Below are 16,221 nucleotides of genomic sequence, written 5' to 3' on the forward strand. Positions count from 1 at the left end.
GCATCATTTTGGCGGTATTGGTAAGTTCAAACTCCGAACTTCATCTTTGTAATTTGATATTCAAGTTTAGGGTTTTGAACTAGTTAGTTATAAAACCCATTTAAGAGGTGAAATGGGTAATTGTAACTAGTTATTGTTGATGTTGGTGGGTTTAGGGTTGGTTAATGATTTAACCATGTTTAAGGCTTGTATGTAGTGTGTAATCTCTAGTATTAGTGATTCTAGTAGTGTTGAAACTCTTTTGGGTATGTTTGGTTGACTACCTTTGACTAGAGTCAAAGATTAGGGTTTGGTGATGATTATAACCCAATTGTCGATTTAATAAGGTTTATAAACTTAAAATGGGTCAAATTAGTGTTTAAGTGCCATTTTGGGTGATAATGCTAAAAACGAACATATATTTCATAGCATTATTCCTCAAGAAAGACAAGCTTTTAGTTGCAATTGTTCTATTTAAAAGTGATATTCGTTTAAATAATAAAAGGTGAAGACAAAAGACAGATTCGACGAATTGAAGACGCAAACGACCAAAAAGCTCAAAAGTACAAAATACAATCAAAGAGGTTCCAATTATTGATAAAAAAAACGTCTCGAAATTACAAGAGTACAAGATTCAAAACGCAAAGTACAAGATATTAAATTGTACGCAAGGACGTTCGAAAATCCGGAACCGGGACCAGAGTCAACTCTCAACGCTCGACGCAACGGACTAAAAATTACAAGTAAACTATGCACATAAATATAATATAATATTTAAATAATTCTTATAATTATTTATATATTATATAAATAAAAAAATCCGTCGGCAAGAAAGACTCCAAAGTTGGTGAGTTGGAATTTCAAACTCCGCGACTCGCGGAGTTTGAAGGCAGAAAAGGCCGCAAGTCGCGGAGCCCCAAAAACTAAAACTCCCTATAAAAGCAAACGAATTCTGATCGCAAAATATAACATATATATCCATCTCTATATCTATACGTAAATATTTATATTTATATTTTAATTTTAATTTTAATTTTAATCCTAATAATAAGGGTATGTTAGCGAATGTTGTAAGGGTGTAAGTCGAAATTCTGTCCGTGTAACGCTACGCTATTTTTAATCATTGTAAGTTATGTTCAACCTTTTTAATTTAATGTCTCGTAGCTAAGTTATTATTATGCTTATTTAAAACGAAGTAATCATGATGTTGGGCTAATTACTAAAATTGGGTAATTGGGCTTTGTACCATAATTGGGGTTTGGACAAAAGAACGACACTTGTGGAAATTAGACTATGGGCTATTAATGGGCTTTATATTTGTTTAACTAAATGATAGTTTGTTAATGTTAATATAAAGATTTACAATTGGGCGTCCCTATAAATTACCATATACACTCGATCGGACACGATGGGCGGGGTATTTATATGTACGAATAATCGTTCATTTAACCGGACACGGGAATGGATTAATAGCCACTAGGATAATTAAAACAGGGGTGAAATTATGTACAAGGACACTTGGTATAATTGATATCAAAATATTAAAACCTTGGGTTACACTCAGTCGACATCCTGGTGTAATTATTAAACAAAGTATTAAAATCTTGTTACAGTTTAAGTCCCCAATTAGTTGGAATATTTAACTTCGGGTATAAGAATAATTTGACGAGGACACTCGCACTTTATATTTATGACTGATGGACTGTTATGGACAAAAACCAGACGGACATATTAAATAATCCAGGACAAAGGACAATCAACCCATGGGCATAAAACTAAAATCAACACGTCAAACATCATGGTTACAGAAGTTTAAATAAGCATAATTCTTTTATTTCATATTTAATTTCCTTTATTTTATATTTAATTGCACTTCTAATTATCGCATTTTTATTGTTATTGTTATTATATTTAATTGCACTTTTAATTATCGTACTTTTTAATTATCGCAAGTTTATTTTATCGCACTTTTATTATTCGCAATTTCATTATCGTTATTTACTTTACGCTGAAAATTAAGTCTTGTATTTATTTATTATTTTACATTTGGTTTTAACTGCGACTAAAGTTTTAAAACCGGTCATTAAACGGTAAAAACCCCCCTTTATAATAATAATATTACTTATATATATATTTGTATTTTTATAAAAGTAAACTAATAGAGCGTTAAGCTTTGTTTAAAGATTTTCCCTGTGGAACGAACCGGACTTACTAAAAACTACACTACTGTACGATTAGGTACACTGCCTATAAGTGTTGTAGCAAGGTTTAAGTATATCCATTCTATAAATAAATAAATATCTTGTGTAAAATTGTATCGTATTTAATAGTATTTCCTACTAAAATTTAAAAGCTATTTTATATACCCCTCTGCTAAAACATCAAGAATTTTTGGCGCCGCTGCCGGGGAATCACTTAAAAGCCGGAAGCGCAACGCTAATTAAAAAAAAAAAGATTTTTAGTTTACTTTTATTAAAATTCGTTTTTATAAAAATACGTTTTAAATATTCGAAAATATAAAAAGAAAAACAAAAATATAAGTATTTTTAAGATTTTGTTAAATATTTAAGTTTTATAAAGTTTCTTTATTTTTATATAAGTTTTATTTAAGTATTTTGTTTTTATTTAAAACATAAAACATAAAAAAAAACCGGAAAAAAAAAATATATATATATATATAAATCTTGTTTTAAGATTTTTATTTATAAAAATTATAAAGTAGTTCTATTTTTATTCTAGTTTTTAAAATATAAGTTTTTATTATATAAATATTTTTATTTAAAAAAAAAAAAAAGGTCGAATTTCAAAACTGTACCAGAGTTGAATTTTGGAACCCCGCGACTCGCGGGGTTTGCTACTTGGAATACCGCAACTCGCGGAGACAATCTGACACACCACACAGGAACCCTAATTAATTATTATTATTATTATTATTATTATTATTATTATTATTATTATTATTAATTATTATTATTATTAACCCTAATTAATTATTATTATTATAATTAGTTTTATTTTAAAGTTTCTTTTTATTTAATTTATTTAATTTAGTTAAATTAGTTTAATTAAAATATAAAATTAATAGTTTTAATAAATAATTAATATAAAAATAATATTTTTATAAAAATTGTACTTTTTACAACTTTTAGTTTATTTTTATATTTTATCCCTTTTTAATCGTTTTAGCGTAATATTTGTATTTTTAGCTCATATTTAGTTTTAAACTTAGTTTTTGCCATAATTATTTTTATTTCTAGATTTTTAGGCTTTGCCGTAAAATCCATTAAGTGCTTTTTCTTTAGACTAAGATTTAGGTACTTTAGAATTTTGCGACGCCTTTTTAAGTTTTAGTTTCTTTTTAAGTTATTTCCATTTGGGATATAGTTTTACTTGTAAGCTTTAATATTTTTAGACGACTTTTACCTATGTATCAATTATCATTCCAATTAGTAATCTCAATTTGCGATTATAATTTTAAGTTAGTTGTAGTAATAAGGTTAGGTTAGTCAAGTGTTTTTAAGTTTTATAAGTTTCTTTTATTTTTCCGTCACCTTTTATTTTTCAAACATTTTTCTTTTTCGACCTTTTTCGACACACTCTTTTTCTTTCTTATTTCTCGCTATTCTAGTTTTAGGACATAGATTTTTATTCTACTTCTTATCTAAATTTCTTAAAATTACGAAAATTTATTTTAAGTGGTTAAATTGATAGACATCAAAATTTTCTGGTTCGTAGTAATAGTTGGATTTGTACGTGGACCGGGTTATTGGAGCCAAACAGTCCTCAATTATATTGAGACCAAACGAATCCTGCCCCTCTGCTGCATCTTTTGGCTATTCGAAACGTGGGCAAAATCAGAAAAGTCTATTGATTGGATAACTTATTATAATTTTTCTTTCCTTTTAAAAACTAATAGGATATTCAGTGAATGCACCGAGCAAGACGTTCACCACCTTTTGTACGTTCACCACCTGTAACTAGATCAAGACATTTAGCAAATATTACTGCCGTTGATTTTTCTTTAGAATCGTCATCCAGTCGACCAAGTACTCCAGTTCAAATTTCCGATAATCCAGTTTTTGAACCCGACCTCACAATTGAGAATCCGGAGAATATTCAGGAATGATTCATAGATCCTGAACCACTAAACTTTCCTCCGGAACCACCAATCATTCAAACAGAGATTGTTGAGGAACGAACCATTAAATCAGAATCCTCTAGTGATTCCGATTCAACAAATTCAATTATGGAGAATCTGGAACCTTTAAGTATGGAAGACCGAATGAGAGCTAAACGCACTGGCCAAGGTCACGCAATTACTCATCCAGACATTAATGCGCCAGATTATGAAATCAAAGGACAAATTCTACGCATGGTGACTAATCAATGCCAATTTAGTGGTGCACCGAAGGAAGATCCAAATGAACATCTTCGTACCTTTAATAGGATCTGCACACTATTTAAAATAAGAGAAGTGGAGGATGAACAGATATATCTCATGTTATTTCCCTGGACTTTAAAGGGATAAGCCAAAGATTGGTTGGAATCGTTACCTGAAGGGGCGATTGATACATGGGACGTTTTAGTTGAAAAATTTCTTAAACAATTCTTTCCTGCATCTAAAGCCGTAAGACTTCAAGGAGAAATTGTTACATTCACACAGAAGCCGAATGAAACTCTATATGAGGCGTGGACTAGATTTGGAAAGTTGTTAAGAGGATGTCCGCAACATGGTTTAGATACCTGTCAAATAGTACAAATATTCTACCAAGGATGCGACATCACTACAAGGAAAGACATAGATATAGCAGCTGGTGGTTCTATTATGAAGAAAACCAAAACTGATGCTTACAAAATTATTGATAACACTGCTTCCCACTCACATGAGTGGCACCAAGAAAAAGATATCGTTAGATCATCTAAAGCAGCTAGAGCCGATTCTAGCCATGACTTAGATTCCATTTCCGCAAAGATAGATGATGTCGAGAGACGAATGGAAAAGATGACTAAAGATATTCACTCAATACGAATTAGTTGTGAGCAGTGTGGAGGACCACATTTGACAAAAGATTGTCTCAGTATTGAATTAACAATGGAACAAAGAGAGAACATTTCATACATAAACCAAAGGCCTGGAAATAATTATCAGAATAATTATCAACCGCCAAGACCGATTTACAATCAAAACCAGAACTATAACCGAAATATTCCATACAACAACCAACAAGGTCCTAGCAATCAACAAGTATCCAATAATAATTACAATCAGCAAAGACCTAATTTTCAAAACAAACCACCACAACAAACCGATGATAAAAAGCCGAATTTAGAAGATATGATGACGAAGCTAGTTGAAACTCAAACGCAGTTTTTCACATCTCAAAAACAAACTAATGAACAAAATGCTCAAGCATTTAGAAATCAACAAGCTTCTATTCAAAATCTGGAACAAGAAGTAAGTAACCTAGCAAGGTTAATAGGTGAAAGAAAACCGGGAAGTCTACCTAGTGATACAAATGCTAACTCCTGGAATGAAACAGCTAAAGCCATTACCACAAGAAGTGGTACAACACTTAAACCACCTGAAATACCTGTAACTTTTGATGAAGCTATTCCTACTCTACAAGAACCACAACCTGATCAAGATAAGGAAAAAGAACCGGTAGTTGAGAAGGTTAATGAAGATAATACAGTTAAGGCTAAACCTTATGTTAAACCATACCAACCACCACTTCCTTACCCGAGTAAAATGAAGAAAGAGAAACTTGAAGCCGAGCAATCCAAATTCTTGGATATGTTTAAACAGATAAATGTAAATCTTCCTTTCATTGATGTGATTTCAGGAATGCCTAGATATGCTAAATTCTTGAAAGATCTAATCTCAAATAGAAAGAAAATGGAAGAACTCTCGGCTGTTACCATGAATGCTAATTGTTCAGCAGTGCTGTTGAATAAGATACCAGAAAAACTATCTGATCCAGGAAGTTTCACAATTCCATGTTTTCTGGGTAGTCTTAGTTCAATAGAAGCATTAGCAGATTTAGGTGCTAGTATAAATCTAATGCCGTATTCACTATACGCTAAACTAGACCTTGGAGAATTGAAACCAACCAGAATAAGCATACAACTAGCCGATAGATCAATAAAATATCCTAGAGGGATAATGGAGAACATGCTAGTTAAAGTTGGTACTTTAGTATTTCCAGTAGATTTTGTTGTTCTGGACATGGAAGAAGATTCTCAAGTTCCTCTCATATTAGGAAGACCATTCTTAAACACGGCTAAAGCAATGATAGACGTGTTCGGTAAGAAATTGACCCTAAGTATAGAAGACGAGAGTGTTACCTTTTCAGTTGATAGAGCAATGCAACAACCACAATCTGCAGATGATACATGTTATTATATTCAAACTATAGATGCACATGCAGAATTATTAGAAGAATTTCTAGAATTACAAGGAACAGGAGAATGTTCTTTAGGAGAAGGAGCAGAACAAATTAATGAAGCTGAAATGTTAGCTACACTTATAGCTAATGGATATGAACCAACAACAGAAGAAATCCAAATGCTAAAAGAAGAAGACAGATATCGATACAAATCATCGATAGAAGAACCTCCGAAATTAGAGTTAAAGCCACTTCCAAACCATTTGGAATACGCTTATTTACATGGTGAATCTGAATTACCTGTAATAATATCATCTTCTCTTACTGAAAATGAGAAATCACAACTCATTTCTGTGTTGAAAGCTCATAAACCAGCCATTGCATGGAAGATTCATTATATTAAAGGAATAAGTCCTTCGTATTGCACACATAAAATCCTTATGGAAGAAGGTCATAAAACGTATGTGCAACGCCAACGAAGACTAAATCCTAATATGCAAGATGTAGTTAAGAAAGAGATTATTAAACTGCTAGATGCAGGTCTAATTTATCCAATTTCTGATAGTCCATGGGTAAGCCCAGTTCAATGTGTGCCTAAGAAGGGTGGCATGACTGTCATTACAAATGAGAAAAATGAGCTTATTCCTACTAGGACTGTAACAGGATGGCGTGTATGTATTGATTATAGAAAATTAAATGACGCCACCAGAAAAGATCACTTTCCCTTACCTTTCATAGATCAAATGTTGGAAAGATTAGCCGGAAATAGTTACTATTGTTTTCTAGATGGATTTTCCGGATATTTTCAAATTCCAATAGCACCCGAGGACCAAGAGAAAACCACATTCACGTGCCCTTATGGTACTTTTGCTTACAAACGCATGCCATTTGGACTTTGTAACGCCCCTGCAACCTTTCAAAGGTGTATGATGGCGATTTTTCATGACATGATAGAAGAATGCATGGAAGTTTTCATGGATGACTTTTCAGTCTTCGGTGATACATTTGAATCATGTCTAGTTAATCTTGAACGAATGTTTATTAGATGCGAACAATCAAATCTAGTACTTAATTGGGAGAAATGCCATTTCATGGTTAAAGAGGGCATCGTTCTTGGACATAAAATTTCAAAAGAAGGAATTGAAGTGGATAGAGCTAAAGTAGATGTAATTGCTAAACTTCCACATCCCACCAATGTTAGAGGAGTTAGGAGTTTTCTAGGGCATGCCGGTTTTTACCGACGTTTCATAAAAGATTTTTCTAAAATTGCCACTCCTATGAATAAACTCCTAGAAAAGGATGCTCCATTCATCTTTTCAGATGAGTGTATCAAATCTTTTAATATTCTTAAAGAGAAACTCACTAATGCGCCGATCATGATAACACCAAATTGGAATCTACCATTTGAACTAATGTGCGATGCAAGTGATTTTGCAATGGGAGCCGTTTTAGGACAAAGGATTGAAAAACGATTTCAACCTATATATTATGCTAGTAAGACGTTACAAGGAGCACAAACGAACTATACAACTACTGAAAAAGAACTCCTTGCTATTGTCTTTGCTTTTGACAAATTTCGATCATATCTCGTTCTAGCAAAAACGGTAGTCTATACCGACCATTCTGCTCTTAGATACCTATTTTCGAAACAAGATGCTAAACCAAGATTAATCCGTTGGATCTTACTCTTACAAGAGTTTGATATTGAAATCCGAGATAAAAGAGGAGCAGAAAATCTCGCCGCTGATCATCTTTCTCGTCTTGAAAATCCCGAATTAGAAGTTCTAAATGAATCGGCCATACAAGACAACTTTCCTGATGAATATCTATTGAAGATAGATTATAATGAAATCCCATGGTTTGCAGACTATGCAAACTACTTAGTTTGTGGATTCCTTGAAAAAGGATTATCGTACCAAAAATGAAAGAAATTCTTCAGTGATATAAAACACTATTTTTGGGAAGATCCACATCTGTTTAAAAGTTGTCCCGATGGAATAATACGCCGATGTGTATTTGGAGATGAAGCCAGTAAAATTTTAAACCATTGTCACACAGGACCAACAGGAGGGCATTATGGGCCTCAACTAACAGCAAGAAAAGTTTATGATGCTGGATTCTATTAGCCTACAATTTACAAAGACGCACACCTTCTTTGCAAATCCTGTGATGCTTGTCAAAAGGCCGGAAAAATAAGTCAACGTGATGAAATGCCACAAAATGTCATACAAGTATGTGAAGTATTTGACATTTGGGGTATTGACTTTATGGGTCCATTTCCAAAATCTCATAATAATCTCTATATTCTCGTAGCCATTGATTATGTATCTAAATGGGCGGAAGCACAAGCTCTCCCAACTAACGATGCACGAGTTGTAGTCAACTTTTTAAAACGTCTTTTTGCAAGGTTTGGAACACCGAAAGCTTTAATAAGTGATCGGGGTACTCATTTCTGTAATAATCAACTTGAGAAAGTTCTTAAAAGATATGGAGTAACTCATAAAATCTCCACCGCATATCATCCACAAACAAGTGGACAAGTTGAAAATACCAACCGAGCTTTAAAACGTATTCTAGAGAAAACCGTAGGATCAAATCCGAAGGAATGGTCCATTAAATTGGAGGATACACTCTGGGCTTTTAGAACAGCCTACAAAACTCCAATTGGAACCACACCTTTTAGACTTGTTTATGGAAAAGCATGTCATCTTCCAGTAGAAATTGAACACAAAGCATTTTGGGCTTTGAAGACATGTAATCTTGATTTACATGAAGCCGGACGTCTACGATTAAGTCAACTAAACGAATTAGAAGAATTAAGACATGAAGCATACGAAAATTCGTTAATCTATAAAGAAAGAACGAAGAAATGGCATGATAAAAGAATCAGAAGTTCAAAAGAATTTAAGGAAGGAGACAGAGTTCTTCTTTTCAATTCATGATTCAAGCTATTTCCTGGAAAATTGAAATCAAGATGGTCTGGACCATTCATAGTTAAAAGATTTTTTCCATACGGAACAATAGAATTGATAAATTCAAATGGGATTGAATTTAAAGTTAATGGTCACAGAGTTAAACACTACATAGATAGTCTGATGGAAGTCGACAACGAAGTTAATCACAATTTTGACACCACAGCTAACTAAGTGTGGGGAGAATCAAGTCTTTAAAGGATAATATGTATTTCTGTTAGAGTTAGATTGTCTGTTTTCGTGTAGTTCTCGAAAATAGAACCCGAACGGTCTTTCCCTAGCAGACCCTAAAGAACTAGTCTTCTCCCCCCATTCTGAATTTTTATTTTTTTTAGGTTTTTACAAAATGAAGACTGCCTGTGAACTAAACCATGGTCTAATGCTACACGCTTTGATCACTAAACGTAATAATGACACACTACCGAGTGAAATAGTATCAGTAATCAGAGAAAGATTGGACGGAGTTAGAAAAGAATCCAGATGCGAAGATAATAAGTTACAATTTGGTAAAGGAAAATCAAAATCCGCAGCGAAAAGAAGAGCACGACACCTAGAAAGATGTCACAAATGCGGAAAATGGTCACATGGAGGTAAATGTTCAAATAATCAAACCTATTCAAATACCGAATTTGTTACTATATGCAGAGACGGACCGTTCATATGTTTAGAAGAAAAAACACTGAATGCTCGAGGTTACGCCTATGTAGCCATGGAAAACCAATTAAACCGACTATCTTATGAATGGGATAGATCATATAACTAAGAATACTATCTCACAGGTAAGTCTGTACAGTTTTTATTTTTTTTATTTTTATTTTTAACCTTTTGATAATAAACGCTAATTTGTTCGCTATAAAGTATTAAATTGGTATTGAATAAAATTAGGTTTGGCGACCGAAATTATTGATATCATTCAAAAATTTATTACATCACTGCGAAATTTAACGTTTATTCATAAGGTATAAATATCTTTAATCAATCAACCCAAAATATTTCAAAAATTCGTCATGAGTTAAATTAGGTCTTGGAACCGAAATTACTTTACCGAAAAGAGGGGCGCATATTTTTGATAATATTTGATTGATTAAAGTGGGATAAAAAGCCAAAAAGATTTTTAATTTTATTTTTACCATGTTTTTAAAATTAATATATAAATCTTAAATTAATATTGTAAACTTTGTAAAATCAATATATTTAAAATTGTAAATATTTGAAAAATTAATATAAGTTTGGTGTGAATTTATAATATGAATTTTTAAATTAAGTTTGGTGTGAATTTATAATATGAATTTTTAAATTAAGTTTGGTGTGAATTTTTAATTTTTAAAATATGAATTTTATTTTTATGCATTTTAAATTTTAAGTTTGGTGTGAATTTTTAATATTAATTTTGAATTTTATGTATTTTTATTTTAAGTTTGGTGTGAATTTAAAAACAAAAATTTACTTTATCTCATTAAGTTAAAAATATGATTTTTAAAATTCGTCGTAAGTTGAAGACTAGGTCTTTGAACCGAAATTGCTTTACCCGAGAGAGGGACGAGAACTTTTATTATCATTATCTTATTGAATTAAAGTATGCCAAAAACATTAAAAAAAAACCCCAAAAATCTTAGTTTTTAAAACAATCGCTACAAAAAGACAAATTTTAAAATTTTGTCGAAGGACGGACTAGGACATCGATCCGAAACGACCTCGTCCTAAATAACAAGGGAAACAAAATTTTAAAATTAATTACTTAATTGTTTTAATTAGTATAAGATATATAAAAAAAATACAAACTCCGCGACTCGCGGAGTTTGAAGGGTCAAACACCGCGACTCGCGGAGGGACCGAATTACAGAAAAAAAATAAAAGCTGAACGAACAGCTCAGTCCACACACCACAAAAACAAATACTGCGAAAATAAAATCTGAAAATACACGAGAAAACACCCCCAAAATCACAATTTTTAACCGTTAATCATCAAATCTTTTACTAAAATCATGTTGAGAAGGATGCTATCAAGGAATTACTCAAGAAAAACGGTAAATTCCTACACCTAAACACCATTTAATCCGAAAATTAGTGTTCTTGAGCAATTTTTTCCCCAATTTGATTTTGATGCTTTTTAGTGTAATTATGCTTAAATTGTTTATGTATTATGCTTGTATAACCTAGATTGATGCTATTTAACATGATTAGAAGCCTTAAACTTCAAATTTTGAGTAATCTAGGGTTTGTGTTCTTGAGCAATTTGGGGCTTTTTGATATAAACAGGTTATGGCCAATTTTTGTCATGAATTGTTGCTAAATTAAGTAGTGTAACATGTTTAGGTAGTTAAATGATCCAAACTTTGAGCCTAAACATGATTTTAAGAATTAAAGTGGACTTTTTCAAGTCTAAAATTCATGAACTTGATTTTTGAGAGATAATGCCATTTGAAACTTGTTTAATTGCTAGTAATGATTATTTTGACATGTTATTTGAGTTAAATGCTTATGAAGTTGGTGAACATTTTCGTATATGCTTATTTGAAAAAGTGTAGATTTGATAAAAATGTGAAAATGAGCTTAAGTTTGATATAAATTGATCATGTCATTGTAATTATTTTGATTGATGATTTTGCTGACACTAATGCATATTTGGATGCACAAAAATTGTGTTTGATGTGTTTTGCAGACTGAAAGGGGTGAATCTTCATCCCAAGCTCGCAATGCTCCTGCTGAGAATGCGGAACAACAGGAGGTGGATAACTACTACAAGAAAGATATACCTCATCCAGTCATGACATTTTCTGATATGCACTTGGAAGATTTGCACCCGAACCTGAGATTTGACAGACTTTGGATAGATTATCCAAAATACCAAAGGGGTTTGCATACTCTTCATTCTAAAGTTGTTGAGGTACCTAGGGTCATAGAATGGGGACCATTAGAAGCTGTAGAATTGGCCGGGCCAATTAGGGAATTACTTGCACAGAGGTATGGTAATTCTACTTTTAACGACTAGGTACGTTTATTCACCATGCGTAGACCTGTATATAAAGTATGGTGTGAAGAATTGTTGTGTAGTATAGAATTAAATGATCGGGTAGCTAGTTTAACCGATCGATCTTTTATTAGATTTTTGTTAGGAGGTTCGATGCGCCACATGTCTTTACTAGACATGGCTCAGGCTTTACGTATATATACGCCTGAGGAGTTAGCATCTGCCGATTGAAGAGGGTTGATACTAAATGGTAGAAAGATAGATGAAAATTTTGATGCACATGGTGTATGGAGTCAAATGACAAGCCATCACCGATTCAAAGGGAGAAATTACTCTTATTTGGATATAGATAGAGCTGAATTAAGAGTAATTCATAGCTTTTTAGCTAATTCGATTACACAAAGAGGTAAGAACAAGGAAAAGGTAAATGAACAGGATTTGTTTTACCATATGTGTATTCGAGACCCATAAAGCGCTGTAAGTATACCTTATTGTGTGAGTTATTATTTATCAGCTATGGTTAGGGGGATGAGACCGCATAGCATAATAGGAGGTGGTATATTTATTACTTTGATTGCTGAATATCTCGGTGTGGATATAAGTCGGGGGGGATTATTAGTCGAAGAACCAGAAACCCGCGATATAATAGGTTTAAATGTATACCATGGTGCGAAAGTTTTGAAGAGGCGAAATAACGCCGCAGTACAATACCATGGTAGACATCCACAGGTTTAGAGAAACCAACAGCAAGGTAATGTAGGAGGGGGAAATGAAATGCAAGAAATGCAAAGGTTTATAGCTTCACAGGAGTACGAAAATGCTAGACAAAGAGCATTTGAAGATTGGCAAGTTCATCAAAACTAAATCATAGCTTATTGCCAACATATAGGTAGAAACTATATTCCTACTCCAAAGCCCATATTCCCTCCCTGGTCTATAGAGATTCAACCACCGTATCCTACGTATAACCCAACCGAAGCATTTTATAGCACCTATGGTTATGCATGGAACCCCTATTGGTATCAGTATCATCCCTAGTCTACTTAGTTTTATTTATTTTGTAATTTGTTATGTTGATACGTTTAATACTTATGTTAATATTGTAATAGTTGTTATAATTTTCTAAGTTTTATTCTTAGATTTTAATAATTTTTGAATGTGGGGTAATATACCAAACTTCAAAAATATGTATATATGTTTGCAGTTTATCTTATGTACACAACAGGGTAAAACAACGCATTTTCAAAGACTGGCATTAAGTTCAGCAAAAGCAACTAATTTTGACGACAAGATGCAAAATATATGTGAAATAACAACAAGACGGAATGAACAAATGATGTGCACCATTTATCATTCAGCAAGCAAACACAAATATGTTTGGAAACTTTGGTAAAATTTAATCATTTTCACACAAATCACCCTCAATAATTTAAATTGTTACTGATTTCTTGCAAATGAGGGCATTGCAAGATCTTAAGTGTGGGAAGGGGTTAAATTCTTTCAGATTTTAAAATTTTTACTTTATACACTTGGTTACCATTAGAAATACTAGTAAAGTAGTAGTTGTATTAGAATCTAGTGCTCTCTGATAATAAAGAACAGCCCTAGTCTTATATACTGACTACCCAATTCTAGTAAAATTTTTCGAAATTTTCAATTAAATGAACTCAAAATCATGTTTATACATATTTATGAACGATAAAACTAGGTTTTAACACCGAAATTATTGTTACCTCGGAAAGGACATAAATTGAGAAACAAACCAAAATGTTAAAATTCATTTAAAATGGAATAGAGGACAATAAAAAGAAAAATACAAGCCAAGTGTGGAAAAATTTACCAAGTTATCTTAAACATATGTCACATATATCTGTAACAAATAACTGAAAATACTTTTGCTTTGGACTAAACTAAACTGTTTTACCCAATAAAAGAAAAGAAGAGATGGATCTACACGATGAATCAATTCCATCATTAAAAGGAAGTAAAGTCTTCCGAAAAAGACACGCGCTTCTTGATTTAGGTCATGAAGTTGTCGTCCAGACCAGCTGTAGGTTGACGAAAAACCTAGAAAAGTCATCACTAAAATCAGCAGGAAATCCACGGACCTCAGCATTAAACAGGGTCGCCAAGTGGTCAGATTTATCCTAACCATGAGAAGGATTTATCTCGTACAATGGGGGGCACCGTGCAAATTAGCTGGATAAGACTAATGAATCAGATCCCCAGAAAGGATAATCTCCTTAAAGATTAAAAATCAGCTTTTAAGCCTGATATTACTCAATCCTAGAGATTGACCTTAAAGATTGAGAATTCAAACTCATGGAATTCAATGATATCTAAACTCAAGCTTGAACGAGAAAATTTTTTGATAAAATTACAAACCGATTTGTTTTCTAAAAACCCATTTTCAATGCGTTCATTACCATTGAACGTAAAATCCTAGGAATTCACCTGGAATTCATTAGGTCACCTGAACCAAATCGGGTGTCAACCGTAAGAACGGTGGTTGCATAGCATGGTCAAAGACAGGACCTTGTGCCAAACCTACAAATTATAAGGGTGAGCTTTACTATTGCTCCTACAAAGGATAGTAATTGCGTCCGACACATTATAGACCATAATTAAAAGCATGTCAGGGGACATTGCCTTAACAGTTGCTTGTTCAACGCTTTCCTTTACAACCGGACAGTAGTTTACCGAAAGGTAATATACGGGACAAGTAAACTGGACGTGTTGCTTTCCAAATACAAGGTTAGCAAGTGGGTGACACAAAACCGCAAGTTTTGAGCTAAAATTTTCAAATCTGAAACCCACCAAACCCACAAAAATATTTTGCAAACACCGGTGAAGGGTTATTCCGGAAAACTTATCTAAGGTAAAAGCTAGATTTAATTTTCAAAAGATCAAATGTTTTCATAAAGATCCAATTTCCTTAATGGATCTAAATTTTTATAGTCATGTGGGACTGTAAATCATATCGTTACTACCATTGTTTATACCGCCGTATAGAAATCACTGATGTACAAAGTGTGAAGAATAAAGAAGTGATTCTAGTATTTCAAGACGATATTGCTTGAGGACAAGCAACGCTTAAGTGTGAGAATATTTGATAATGCTAAAAACGAACATATATTTCATAGCATTATTCCTCAAGAAAGACAAGCTTTTAGTTGCAATTGTTCTATTTAAAAGTGATATTCGTTTAAATAATAAAAGGTGAAGACAAAAGACAGATTCGACGAATTGAAGACGCAAACGACCAAAAAGCTCAAAAGTACAAAATACAATCAAAGAGGTTCCAATTATTGATAAGAAACGTCTCGAAATTACAAGAGTACAAGATTCAAAACGCAAAGTACAAGATATTAAATTGTACGCAAGGACGTTCGAAAATCCGGAACCGGGACCAGAGTCAACTCTCAACGCTCGACGCAACGGACTAAAAATTACAAGTCAACTATGCACATAAATATAATATAATATTTAAATAATTCTTATAATTATTTATATATTATATAAATAAAAAAATCCGTCGGCAAGAAAGACTCCAAAGTTGGTGAGCTGGAATTTCAAACTTCGCGACTTGCGGAGTTTGAAGGCAGAAAAGGCCGCAAGTCGCGGAGCCCCAAAAACTAAAACTCCCTATAAAAGCAAACGAATTCTGATAGCAAAATATAACATATATATCCATCTCTATATCTATACGTAAATATTTATATTTATATTTTAATTTTAATTTTAATTTTAATTTTAATCCTAATAATAAGGGTATGTTAGCGAATGTTGTAAGGGTGTAAGTCGAAATTCTGTCCGTGTAACGCTACGCTATTTTTAATCATTGTAAGTTATGTTCAACCTTTTTAATTTAATGTCTCGTAGCTAAGTTATTATTATGCTTATTTAAAACGAA

Source organism: Rutidosis leptorrhynchoides, chromosome 1 (genome assembly GCF_046630445.1).
Source record: "Rutidosis leptorrhynchoides isolate AG116_Rl617_1_P2 chromosome 1, CSIRO_AGI_Rlap_v1, whole genome shotgun sequence".
Classification (NCBI taxonomy): Eukaryota; Viridiplantae; Streptophyta; class Magnoliopsida; order Asterales; family Asteraceae; genus Rutidosis; species Rutidosis leptorrhynchoides.